The sequence below is a fragment of the Xenopus laevis genome, chromosome 6L (assembly GCF_017654675.1).
Source record: "Xenopus laevis strain J_2021 chromosome 6L, Xenopus_laevis_v10.1, whole genome shotgun sequence".
NCBI classification, from domain to species: Eukaryota; Metazoa; Chordata; class Amphibia; order Anura; family Pipidae; genus Xenopus; species Xenopus laevis.
Window position 1 is genome coordinate 2,508,157 of NC_054381.1, and position 12,956 is coordinate 2,521,112.

Genomic DNA, 12,956 nt, shown 5'->3' on the forward strand with positions numbered 1-12,956 from the left:
TGTACTCTAAGGAACCTCCAAATATTTGTACATCACTGATGATGCAGATGACCCTTGAAACGTTTGGTTTTTTTTTGTCCTCCGCATGAATAAATATTTGGAGGTTCCTTAGAGTACACCGCATTTAGTTGTTGAGTGCAACTTTTTTTCTTTTTGGTCTTGCACAACGCTCGTGTTGAGTCACGTGATTTGCACCGACTGGAACATTATTAGAAGTCTCCATCGCTAACCGTAAGTGAATCATAACCAACGTTTACTGTTGCCATGGATAAGGCCGCTGCCCATGTACTGTTCATTCGTTGTACAGCATCAATATATTGAATGAATTAAAGGGGAAACTAGGGGTTTTTATTAATGACACTGACAATAAAGTCGTGAAACCATTTGCTTTACAGTTATTTATTTCTGTTATGCCATTGAAATGATTTGATTGTGCGGTTTTGCTTCTCTTTGTCGACTAAAATAGCCGGGGGCCCTGCTCACAAGAGCTTACAGTCTCCCTAATGAGGATCAGTGGTGCCGAGAGATACAGGAACTTGATGCACAAATGTTCAACCAAAATAAAACGTGTAACTATGTAAGTGGGCCCCAGATTAAATTCAGTGGTTTTGATGATGTTGTTTAAAGTAATTTTTACTCCTAAAAAAACAATTTCCTGGATCCCCAAGGTTCTAGAGCCTCATGGCCAAGCAGGGCTGGAGATAGGAGTGGGCAACTGCCTGGCACAATGGTTAGGGGCAGTGCAAGTCATAGAGATCTTCAGCACGGTGACCTCTCAGCTCCACCACTTTTCCCTCAGAGCTGATGCCACTAAAAACATCACCCAAGAGAGTCTATACGGACCTTCTATACATCCAACATCTGATCCCCAAGGGGATGGTGCTAATATAGGGGGACATGTTCTCTGCTACACTGGGACCCCACTTTGTGGTACAAGATTTACCTCTGCTCCCCCACTAACTCTCACCATGGTTACAGACATTGATGTTGGTCGTCTCACACTGGGACCATCTCATTGACCTTTTCTCCATTCCCATCTCCTCCAGGCAACTAAAGAACCATAGTCTAACCTCCTTTTCCCATAATGCTTTGCATCCAGGGCCCTTTTTTGGGAAGAGATTTGATGAGTGAGTGGCACTGATGAAGGGGCAAGGTTTAAAGGGGTGTTTGCCTTTAAATTAACTGCAATTGGTTTTCATTTTTTTTATTATTTGTGGTTTTTGAATTATTTAGTTTTTTATTCAGCAGCTCTCCAGTTTGTAATTTCAGCAGTCTGGTTGCTATGGTCCAAATTCCCCTAGCAACCATGCACTGATTTGAATAAGAGACTGGAATATGAATAGGAGAGGCCTGAATAGAAAGATGGGCAATAAGAAGTAGCAATAACAATATATTTGTAGCCTTACAGAGCATTTGTTTTTAGATGGGGGTCAGTGACCCCCATTTGAAAGCTGGAAAGACTCAGAGGAAAAAAAGGCGAATAATTCAAAAACTATAAAATATAAATAATGAAGACTAATTGAAAGTTGCTTGGAATGGGCCATTCTATAACATACTAAAAGTTCACTTAAAGGTAAATCATCCCTTTAAAATATGTGACACCATCTGTCAGGTTCCCCCCATTTCTTTATGGCAGAAGAGCTGACACATGGAATTAGGAGGAGTCTCATCTGTGACTTTGGAATGGGTGTTGGATTTTCAGGAACTCCCTGATTGGACGGACACAGAATTGACTTTGAGGGTGTGACAGTTGGACTCGCAGAGTTGGGACCTGCAGGAAAGTCCATTTATTGCCCCAACCCTCGTGCTGTTTATTGGGTGTGAAGCAACGGTGCAAGTAGAGTTTTGGGGCCAACAGCAGAGGAACATTAGGGCCCTTCTTGCCCCATCTGATCAGTTGGATGAGTTGTCAGTGATTCAGGGGAATTCAGTGAATAGATGGAGATGCCATAGAGAAGTAGATTTACTATAGGGTGCCCATAGGGTACAGGAATCAGTGGCATAAACTGAACAAATCTGCCCCCCTCAAATATATCTCCCAGATGAACCTTCCCAGCTCAAGCGCTTATTTGTATCAGTCACACGGGGCTGGTTAGTGTATTATATATATTCAGGCTCTAGAGCAGAGTTACACACATGGGGCAGATTTACTAAAGGAAGAAGTGGCTAATGACTTTTCACCAGCGTTGCCACTCGCAGGGACGTCGCCAATTCACTAACAGGCGCAGGCGCCAATACTAGCGGGACCATCGCTAGCGTTTATTTGCACTCGATTGCCAGGCGACTTTATGTTCTGGGGAACGATCGTTACTCTGCAAATTCACTAAAAATTCACTAAATGTTACTGAACGTTACCTGTTTCACCAGAGTTGACTTCACCACCTCAGACCAGTGAAATGCTAAAAAGCAGCCAAATCTTCCTCAATCTTCTGTCACATCAGATCCTGTGAGCCCAAAATGCAGTCAAGTTCCAAAAACGTTGGCGGCTTTTCCTTTAGCGGAATCGTCTGCAAAAGTCCTGACTTAAACTTAAACCAGAAAATTCACATCTGTTTGAAATGCGGTAACTATTTCTCATACAGGATCCTCATAGCTCACACATGGGTTCATACTGGGAGGAAACCATTCACCTGCTCAGAATGTAAAAATAGATTCTTGTGGAAGAGAGACCTTCTGAATCATCAGCATTTTTTTGAAGAAATTCCTTAAAATGGTTGAAACCCTCCACGTCCCAACCATTCAGATTCTATTCAAAATAGACTGTACTCAGCACTGTAAGGGCCCAACTATAGCATCAGTAATATGCTTGAATCCACCCTACAAATCTTCCTTTTTGCAGAGTAGAAATTAAATATGTAAAGCCCATGAAAAATGGAATCAAAGCCAAGAAATCAAATAGAATGTAGACGGCAAAGATTTAATAGCTCCAAAATAAAACGGCTGATTTAAGTGAGTACTAATTCCTTCTTCACACTATTATTTAGCTTCTAAACATCTTGGTTTTCATTAGGGGCCCATTTACTTAGCTCGAGTGAAGGAATAGAAGAAAAAAAAGTTCGCATTTCGAAAGATTTTTTTGGCTACTTCGACCTTCGACTACGACTTTGAATAGAACGATTCGAACTAAAAATCGTTTACCAATATTCAACCATTCGATAGTCGAAGTACTGTCTCTTTAAAAAAAACTTTGACTCCCTACTTTACCACCTAAAACCTACCGAGGTGCCATGTTAGCCTATAGGGAAGGTCCCCATAGGCTTTGTAACAATTTTTAGGTCGAAGAAAAATCGTTCGATCGATGGATTTAATCGTTCGATCGAACGATTTGCGGTAAATCCTTCTACTTCGATATTCGAAGTCGCAGGAATTACATTCAGTAGTCGAATATCGAGGGTTAATTAACCCTCGATATTTGACGCTATGTAAATCTAGCGTTAGGTTTTCATGTCCTAATAAAATTTTTTAATTTTTTAATATAATTGCTTCTTTAATTTTGGAGGTCCTCACATCTTTTTTGGATATAGTGTTTTGGACTTGCACCTCGGGACTGGGGTGAACTGTGAGTAAATCCTCTACAATTAATTTAAAAAAACATCGATTATTTTGATTCATCGATTATTTTATGAGTGGCACCGTATATACTTTCTTTTATGTGGCATTAGCACAAACCCTGTCATTATATACTATGTAAATCTGCCCCTAAATGTTTCTTGGGCTTTTAACATATTAATTACAAGATTTGCCTCTGATTGACATTATTACATTTCTGAGAAAATTTGCATCGTTTCTGTTTTTCCACAAATTTTCAGCAAAGCGAAACTGACAACATTTGCTCTTCATTATTCACCAGGCAGTCCTTCCATTAGTGCAATGGTCCAGACATTATCTTTGACTGATACAGATTCACAGTGAATCACAAATGAAATGAATCACTATCTGCCGCATATGAACTGCTTTATCTGCCCAAAAGAGTTTTGTTCACATTAACTAGGAAGCGCCACCAGTGAATATTTTCATAGAACACATTAGCCAATCTCTAACAGCCCCAGGGTTTTTTAAGAGGTGATCTCCAATTTTACCTTGAGAAAATGAATTTTGTCACCACAAAAGAAATTGTGTGAACATAAAAATAATTCTTTAGTCACAAAATACAATGTCTTCTCAGAATGAGTTCTGTGGTCAGAATATGTTTTGAATGCCACAATTTTATCACAAATAAATATTTGTATTCACCTTTTTTTGTACTTTGTGTTTATATTTTTCAATTTGTTATCAGGGGACACAATATATGACAAAATATATGACTGCATTAAAAAAAAGCTAGTAAAGGTTATTGTCAGAGACACACAGTAATAATAATAATAATAATAATAATAACATATAAAGGAGGCAGCAGCCAGTGGGGCTAGTAGGGTTTTTGTAGAATTGTTTAATAAATCAGTCTGAGACACTACTTTTTACGCACATTCCTTATTTAAAAGAATTTAATGCACTGGCACATTCCTTGAACTCAAAACAGCACAAAACAGTAAAATATAATTTATGGATTTAGATTTAAAAAAAAGTTATTGCTGATTAATTTCTTTAATATTCAGCAGGTTTAATGAATGTTCCAGGGTTCCTTAAAGGTATATTCCCAACAAGGAAATTTCCTATAACCAACTGTAACACCTATTTGGGCTGCATAGCACACAAATAGTTAAAGTGTCCAGCTAGCAGTAGAACAGGGGTTACATCAAATAAAATATTTATTTTGCCCTACACATGTGCCCACTGTATAGTTAAGTTGCCATGAGTCAGGAAATGTAGGGGGGAAGGAGGGGAGCCCCAAAATTTTTTTCGATCTTTTTCAGCCTATCACCCATAATGTAGAAAACACGCCAGTGTTTTTTGGGACTTAGAAGAATTTTTGACTTTTTTTGAAACAATCCCTATCTACTCTATTGCACTTCGCCTGGTCTGAGGTGGTGAAGGAAGTCTAGCGTAAAAGGTAGCGTTCAGTACACTGCGCGCGTTAGTGAATTTGCGTAGTTACGTCACTAGCGAAACTTCGCCAGGCGTAAGGGTGCGAAGTAACACTAGCGAAACTACGCCAGCGTTCGTTAGTGAATTTGCGCAGTAACGAAAATGCCAAACGCTAGCGAATTAACACTAGTGTTCGGCGCTTAGTGAATTTGCCCCCTAGAGAGACTATAACAAGTCTGCCCTAGTGTAACTATTCCTCATTCACGGGGTTACCTGGTCCCCAACTTCTTCTCCAAAGCACATGGGCCTTTCTGGGCCTAACTGTACCCAGGCTCCCCTGAGCCCACCCAGCTGGATCACCATCCACAGGCCAAAGAGGAAGTGGCCACTCCCTACACTCACTATATAGCAGTGTAGCAGGGGCGTGTCATTCTCTCCTGCCAGATCACTCTAAGAAAAAGGTGGGGCCTTAAAGCTGCAGGGCACATTAACCCATAGGGGCCCCTACCATACCTCCCAACATTTTGGAAGTAAAAAGAGGGACAAAAAAATTATTCCCACACGTAGCGCAGCAATTTTTTGACCACACCCCCTAATTACCATGTTTGTTTTACAAAATTTGGCAGGTTATGAAAGTTTGAAAATATTTCTCCTCATCTAAACTGTGTTTTTGTGTCTCAAAATTGTTACAAAGTATCTTATTTGCACCTGTTAGCTGTTCTGGGCTCTCTGCCAAAAGCCAATTAAGTGAAAAACTTTGTTTCTTTTTCTGGCTGTTCAGTGCAGAGAAAAGAGGGACTTTCCAGTACAAATGAGGGACTGCGGGTTGAGCTGTCAAAAGAGGGACTGTCCCTCCGAAAAAGGGACAGTTGGGAGGTCTGCCCTACACATACATAAGTAGAGGGCTTGGTGGGGGTGGAAGAGAGAAACCATATCCAGTACTTGTGTGTGTTTGATATAAATGATACTGTAAATTGATAGGGCTTCATTGAGCAGTGAGACTGCAGTTTCCATTGTGTTTGGGATAGGATATCAGGTTTTACACTGCATTCTCTCATTTCCACTGATATATGATAGCGGAAGGCTAAACAAGTTGTAAACATATTCAGTGTTTATAGAAACTACATTCTGCATCATTTAGTTAAGTTTAAGACAGGCTGACTCTATCATTAACCACTCATTTTTTATATTGAAGCTCCAAGCATGCTTCTAATCACCCAGTGCTAAAGCCAAACAAAGTGCATAAGGGGGCACGTGACTAAAGGTGGCCATACACGGGCAGATAAAGCTGCCGATATCGGTCGTTTGGACCGATTTGACAGCTTATCTGCCCGTGTATGGGGGCTTCCGACGGGTCATTCCGATCGATATCTGCCCACGATATCGATCGGGAAGGTTGGATATTTACCCGACCGACCCGTCGGAGCCGCTTGGAGCATCGTAATTCGATCGTTCGGCCATACGGCCGAACGTTCGAATTACCCCCGATATAGCCACGCAGTTTAGTGGCATATCGGGGAAAGATCCGCTCGTTTGGCGATGTCGCCAAACAAGCGGATCTTTAAGTCTATGGCCACCTTTAGTCTTAAAAATGAGGTCACCTGACCCACAAAAATGGACCTTGACTCCGTTTGACTTTCCTTTACCAAAGATAGAGAAGTCCCTTTATTTCTGACCTCCCCAGCCAAAAAGTCAGCCACAACTTATACAGAGACCTCCCCAGATACAACTTATACACAGACCACACAAAATAATAAAAACTACAGAATACAACAAACACAACTTATTGTGGCCAAAGCAAAATAAATGGAGATTCAAGCTCAACCTAATTGTTATAGGGAGAACACAAACTGTGACAAATGAGTTACTTTACTTATGTAAAACAGTCCATTGTGGGAAGGAATTTCCCCTGCTGTAAAGGTTTCTCTATATGTAATATAGTGATTTGTATTTGCACCTTGTCATCTACCCTTGTCTAATGTACAGTTCATTAATGGCAAACACTGATGGGAAATTTTTTTTTTTTTTCCTGGGTCTTAAAGATCTGCTCATAGACTCCAATTTATTGTTAAAACAAGAAAAAAAATAGCTGTTCCCTTTGGAAAAACTTCTTGGGAAAAAACACATGTATTTCCTGAATTTTCCCAGTTTTGTGAATTTGTCAGTGGAAAGGGACAGATTTGCCCATCGCTTATACAAAGTAATGAACTTTTCATCACAGTATTTGCTGGTTATTATTTGGGGGCACTTTTTATCTCCATGTTGGTCTCAAGCTAATTAAAAAGAAATAAAGAAAAAAGGCAGGGCCCTCTTCACCTTTTGTATCATTAATTAGTCATTATGTATGTCATTCTGTATGTTCTTTGTATAAAACGTATGTTGTACAGTGCTGAGAAATAATTTGTAACTCTAAATACACATTAATAATAAAACAATAAAGGTCTGGTGTGTGTAGTTGCATGAACACTACATACATGTAACTGATTTGCTTACAGATTAGCAGCTCGGCATATCTTATGAAATACTATAATCAATGCATATTGCAGGCAGCATTTGTATTTGTTTATATAAACCCTTATTTATGATACACCTGTGTCTCTATACTTAGGGGTTATATAGAAGCTGAAGAAAAACTGAATTATGGATGCAAAGAATTGACCAATGAGAATAATGATTCCCAACAATATGTCGGCCACCTTGCTGTTATCTTAAATACAGAGATCATTGTGCCATTTTGGATTCATTATATGACACTGGAATGAGACATGGGAATAAAGGACAGACTTGCAGGGCCGGAACTAGTGGTAAGCAGAAGAGGCACCTGCCTAGGGCGCAATGAAAGGGGGCGCTGGACAGATACCTGACTTTTGGCTTACCCCTAGTCCATGTTTGCTGCTCTCCCCGCCTCCCACCCCTCCGGCGCTCCTCCCCGCCTCCCTCCTCTCAAGCGCTTTACCCTGTCTCTCCTCAGTCACTTTCCCCACCTCTCTCCTCTCCACTCCCCTCAGTTGCTTGATAAGAGCAAGGGCAAATTCCCATTCTGCACCTTCAAATACCTCCTAAAGCCTAAATTGAAACACACCCACACCAATTTAATTTCGAATGGAAATAAATTTATTGGCCACAGCTTTATTGAACATACATAAATAAAACAGTGTATTAAACAATCGAACATTACATGACAATAAAATGACATGCACATATTAATACATCAAAACATTTTAACTGTTCGCCCCTGAGTCCCTGGCAAGTTAACCCAGAAAATGCACACTATAATGTACCGGCCACCATCCACCAAATTCTCCCAACATGGTGGGTACGCAATTTAATTTGGTGCCATAAACCCAATAAACAGAACTACCTCCCAGAGACCCCTTTGCTCTTAGAGAGGACTTTACTAGCAACTCCCATAACATTACCATCCTGAATAACATCAGTTTATTCCTCAACATCCCATTTACCTGCCAGGGACCCGCCAAAGTATACGGACTTGAACCCACTCAAGTCCGCATACCCCGCCACACCTCTAGAGCAATTTCCAACCCTTCCCGCAGGCCGAAATTAAATACATCCATACCCAAATCTGTCAGATGTATCCCATCTTGATGAAGGTAATCCGTTCCTTCTTCCAACAACCTATGCCGCACTGCAAGTCCCCCCTGCTGCCTAACGAATTTCGAAATGGCCATATTGACCTTCACCCGGACTCTCTCTATTGCCGTATGGGACCGCTCATATCTCCAATACCTCCTCGGCACCATCTGGGACCATAGGATAATCAACTCAGGGGCCCTCACCAATAACCATAACAAATCCCTTTTCATTGCATGGATGAGTTCCCTCATGGGAACTGAACCTAGGTCGTTACCCCCTACGTGTACTGTTAAAATATCCGGAGGCCCCCGAACCTGCAGGAGCTCCTCTACCTGTGGAACAAGTTGACTCCACAGCATGCCTCCGCGGCCATGCCAATAAACATCCACATCTTCCTGTGGCATTCCCAAATACCTGCCACCTGCTCGACACAATGCTCTATTCTCTGCTCTCACCACATAAGAATGCCCCAGCAGCCAAATGATGCAGCGCCGTCCACCTGAAAAGAAGAAATGTAACATAACATGCCCTAAAACAGATAAATTCACATCACCAAAAACAAACTGAAAAAACCATTAGTTCATACCAAATGCGGTCTAATGTACGACCTGAATCTGTTGGATTCCCACCTTCCGATTCTTTTGATTGTTGCTTCACCCAAGCCACAACGTGCTGCCTCAGTGGCCGCCCCGATCCTGAAAGAATGTGAAGCGTACTCCTTTCCAACCCCAAACCCACCAAACACTTTCGAAAAACCGCCACAAACTGAAATTTAGAAAGCACTGAATCATCCTCATGCACCAACAAAGACTTCCGTGACGAACGACGAACCCGCAAAAAACTCTGACAACAGTGCACAGGACATGTATCACAGCCCTGAACTCTATACAAATGAACCGATAACCCCTTACCAAACTTGTCCGTTTTGGAGTTAAATATGGTTAAGTGCAAACTGTCCTCCAACAAAACAACCTTGTCAATTTGAATACCCCCTTCACTACTTCTCGAAGCACTCACAATCTCGCCCAACCGAAAAGCCCCATAAAAGGCTAAAGAAAAAGCCAACTGAAAAAGCTTGATCTCATAAACCGAACTCGCAACCACCCCCAGTTGCCTGAACAAACCCCCGAGCAATCCAAACGTGACCGGCTTTCTCCTGTCCCCTTGCACTCTTCTCCGTCGCAGGCCCTTAATCACTTGCCGCACAATAAAGCACTTCGTAACATCAACCCAACCTCTCAACTTAAATAGAAATGATAAGGCAGCCAAAACCTTACTGACTTTCGAGAAAGAGCAATCCTCCCCCAAATTGGCCAAAAACCATAACAATAAATCCAATTTTACCCCATCCTCCAACGGACCAGATACATACCTTTCAAAATCCACCCATTGGTTCCAAACCCCATTATAATAATCCCAAGTAGCAGGCGCTAAAGAGTTCTTCACCCAACTAGCCAATCGCCGAATGGAATTTTCCATAGATCCTCCAAAAACTGCGAGGGGTTCCGCTGTGCCCCCGGAACCAGATGCCAAAAGCGATCCATCTGCAAACGAGAGAGGGCATCGGCAATTCCATTATTTTCTCCCGGCACATGACAAGCCCTGAACCAAATGTTAAAACCCAAGCATTTCAATACTAAGTAACGCAAAAGGTTAATTACTGTTACTGAATTAGCCGTGATATTGTTTATTGCCATGACTACCGCCATGTTATCTGTGAAAAAATTAACTCTTTTATTCGCCAACTTCTCCCCCCAGGTTTCAATTGCCACCACAATTGGGAATAATTCCAAACAAGCCAAATTTTTGGTTAAACCTGCCTCAACCCAATCTTGGGGCCATTGCCCCGCACACCAAAAACCTTGGAAGAAGGCTCCGAAACCGACTGCAACAGAAGCATCGGTATAAAGCTCAAGCTCCCTACTGGACCTTGACTCCTCAAGCCAAAGTGAGCAACCATTGAACTCAGCCAAAAATTTCTGCCACACCCGCAAATCTGCCTTATGATCCCTGTTTAGCCATATAAAATGATGCGGCTGCTTAATTCCCGCTGTTGCCAACCGACGACTAAACACTCTGCCCATGGGAATGATCCTGCAGGCAAAGTTTAATTTACCTAGCAAAGATTGCAACTGTCTCAAAGTCACCTTTTTGGCATGTAACATGTACTCCACCAAACTAAAAAGATCATCCACCTTTTCCTTTGGTAGTCTACACTGCATGGCCTGAGAATCAATTTCAATTCCCAGAAATTTTAATATGCTTGCTGGACCCTCCGTCTTCTCCGCAGCCACCGGAACCCCGAACTGAGCAAAAACCGACAAAATGATCTGTAGAGTAACTAAACACTCCCTCGAATGGGCTTTTCCTACACAAAAGAAATCATCCAAATAGTGTATGATGGAATTGGATCCCGCTTCCTCTCTAACCACCCACTCCAAAAAAGTGCTAAAAGCTTCAAAATGGGCACATGAAATGGAACATCCCATTGGAAGACATCTATCAATGTAAATTCTATCCTCAAATTTACAACCCAAAAGATGCAAGCAGTCAGAATGCACTGGCAGCAAACGAAAAGCAGACTCAATGTCCACTTTGGCCATCAGTGCCCCTGCGCCGTATTTCTGAACCAATCCAATTGCATCATCAAACGATGCATAGCACACGCTCGACAACTCCGGTGCTATACCATCGTTGACCGACGAACCCTTAGGGTAGGAAAGGTGGTGTATGAGCCGAAACTTGCCAACCTCCCTCTTTGGAACAACCCCCAACGGTGAGAACCTTAAATTAGTTAAGGGCGAAACTAAAAACGGGCCCGCCATCCTACCCAACTGAACCTCCTTAACCAATTTCTCCCTCACCACCTCTGGATATTGCGATGCCGACTTAAGGTTTTTACAACCCCCCCCCAATTCACCAACTTTAAAAGGTATCCTGAAACCAAACAAAAAACCCTCCTCAATAAACAATGCCTTATCCCTGCTGGGATATCTCGCCAACCATGGACCCAGCTCACTTACTCTGATTGGACTCATCCCTTTTTCCACCACTATCCCCTTGTTTGAACCCACCTTGACGCTGTCTCTTAAAACACCTGGCCGCTGGATGGTTGGAGCCCCCGCAAACTGAACATTCATGCCGAAATTTACACCCAGTTCCCCATTTGCACTGGCCTTCATTAAACTGCCAACACACACCTTTTTTAAGGGGGGCTGTTGTGTTGGCGGCGCCCTGACCGCCGACGCCTGTAAGAAAAGGCTGATGACCCACACTCCCTGCATTAGACCCGGGTTGTGCCTTCTGTGCTGCCATAACCCTTAACCACACACCAATATCCTTATGATCCCATTGTAAACTTGGCCTGACTGACATCCGCTGCCGAAATTGTTCATCATACTTCAGCCAGGCCGTACCACCATAAACCCTATAAGCCTCCCAAATGGAATCCAAATAACAAAAAAGACCCGAACAGTGCTCAGGGTGTTTTTCACCTATGACACTCGCCATGATTGAAAACGCCTGCAGCCAATTCCCAAATGTACGTGGAATTAGCCTATAACGTCTCCTATCCTCATCCTCTTCTTTTCTATGCTCTTTTCCCTTTTCCCACTTCTCAATATTAAAACGCTCCAACGGTAACAATGTGAATATATCAATATTCTCCCTCTTCCAAATCTTTTCTCTCACCTCGGATTTCAAATGCGCACCAAGAGGACCCTCAAAGCAAATATAAGTATGCCCTTTTGCCGCATCCGAAACTGGCAATGCTTTTGGAACTCCCTCTTTTTTCTTCTCCTCATTTTTATTAACAGCCTCCCCACCTGCTGTCACGACTCCGTCAGCACCGGAGCCCTGATCCACCGCACTTAACGTGGCACCCAATTGCACACCCGTAACCGCTACCGCTTCAGCCCGCGCGCCGACACTCTGCCCCCTTGCTGATGACTGCCCTTGCGATCCGGGAACCCACACTGCCACTGGATTTGAACTCTGACTCGTGCACCCTTCCCATTTGCTCATCAAGTCCTTCAAGCCTGCCATAAAACCTGCAAAATTTCCCCCACCATCCCCAACAACACCACCCACATCAATAACACACTCACCCGCCACATGGCGTGGGACCGACTCCCCTGACGTTCCAGGTGTTGCTGTCCCGCCATAGCTACTTTGTTCTGTAGTTGCTGCTGCCTGAGTAGTAGTGGCGTTGCCACCGCGGCCGTGAGCCAGGCCAGTCCCTTGATTGTCATCGCTGCTTTGCCCCCTCAGCCTGCTGCCGTCCAAAGTCATCTGTGAGGGGAGAAGAACAGAAGACACTCCCCTTGCCCACCCCCCACTGAGCATAGGTGCCGTTAAGTTCAGTTCCCCAGTGTCACAACAGTCAACAGACCCACTGG

At 42.9% G+C, this 12,956-nt stretch overlaps 1 protein-coding gene across 1 annotated transcript in view; it reads left to right on the forward strand.

The window, feature by feature from the left end:
- The window catches only part of LOC121394826 (zinc finger protein 239-like), a 601,589-nt gene that overhangs the window by 443,827 nt on the left and 144,806 nt on the right, over positions 1-12,956 (forward strand). The gene's annotated exons all lie outside the window — the stretch shown is intronic.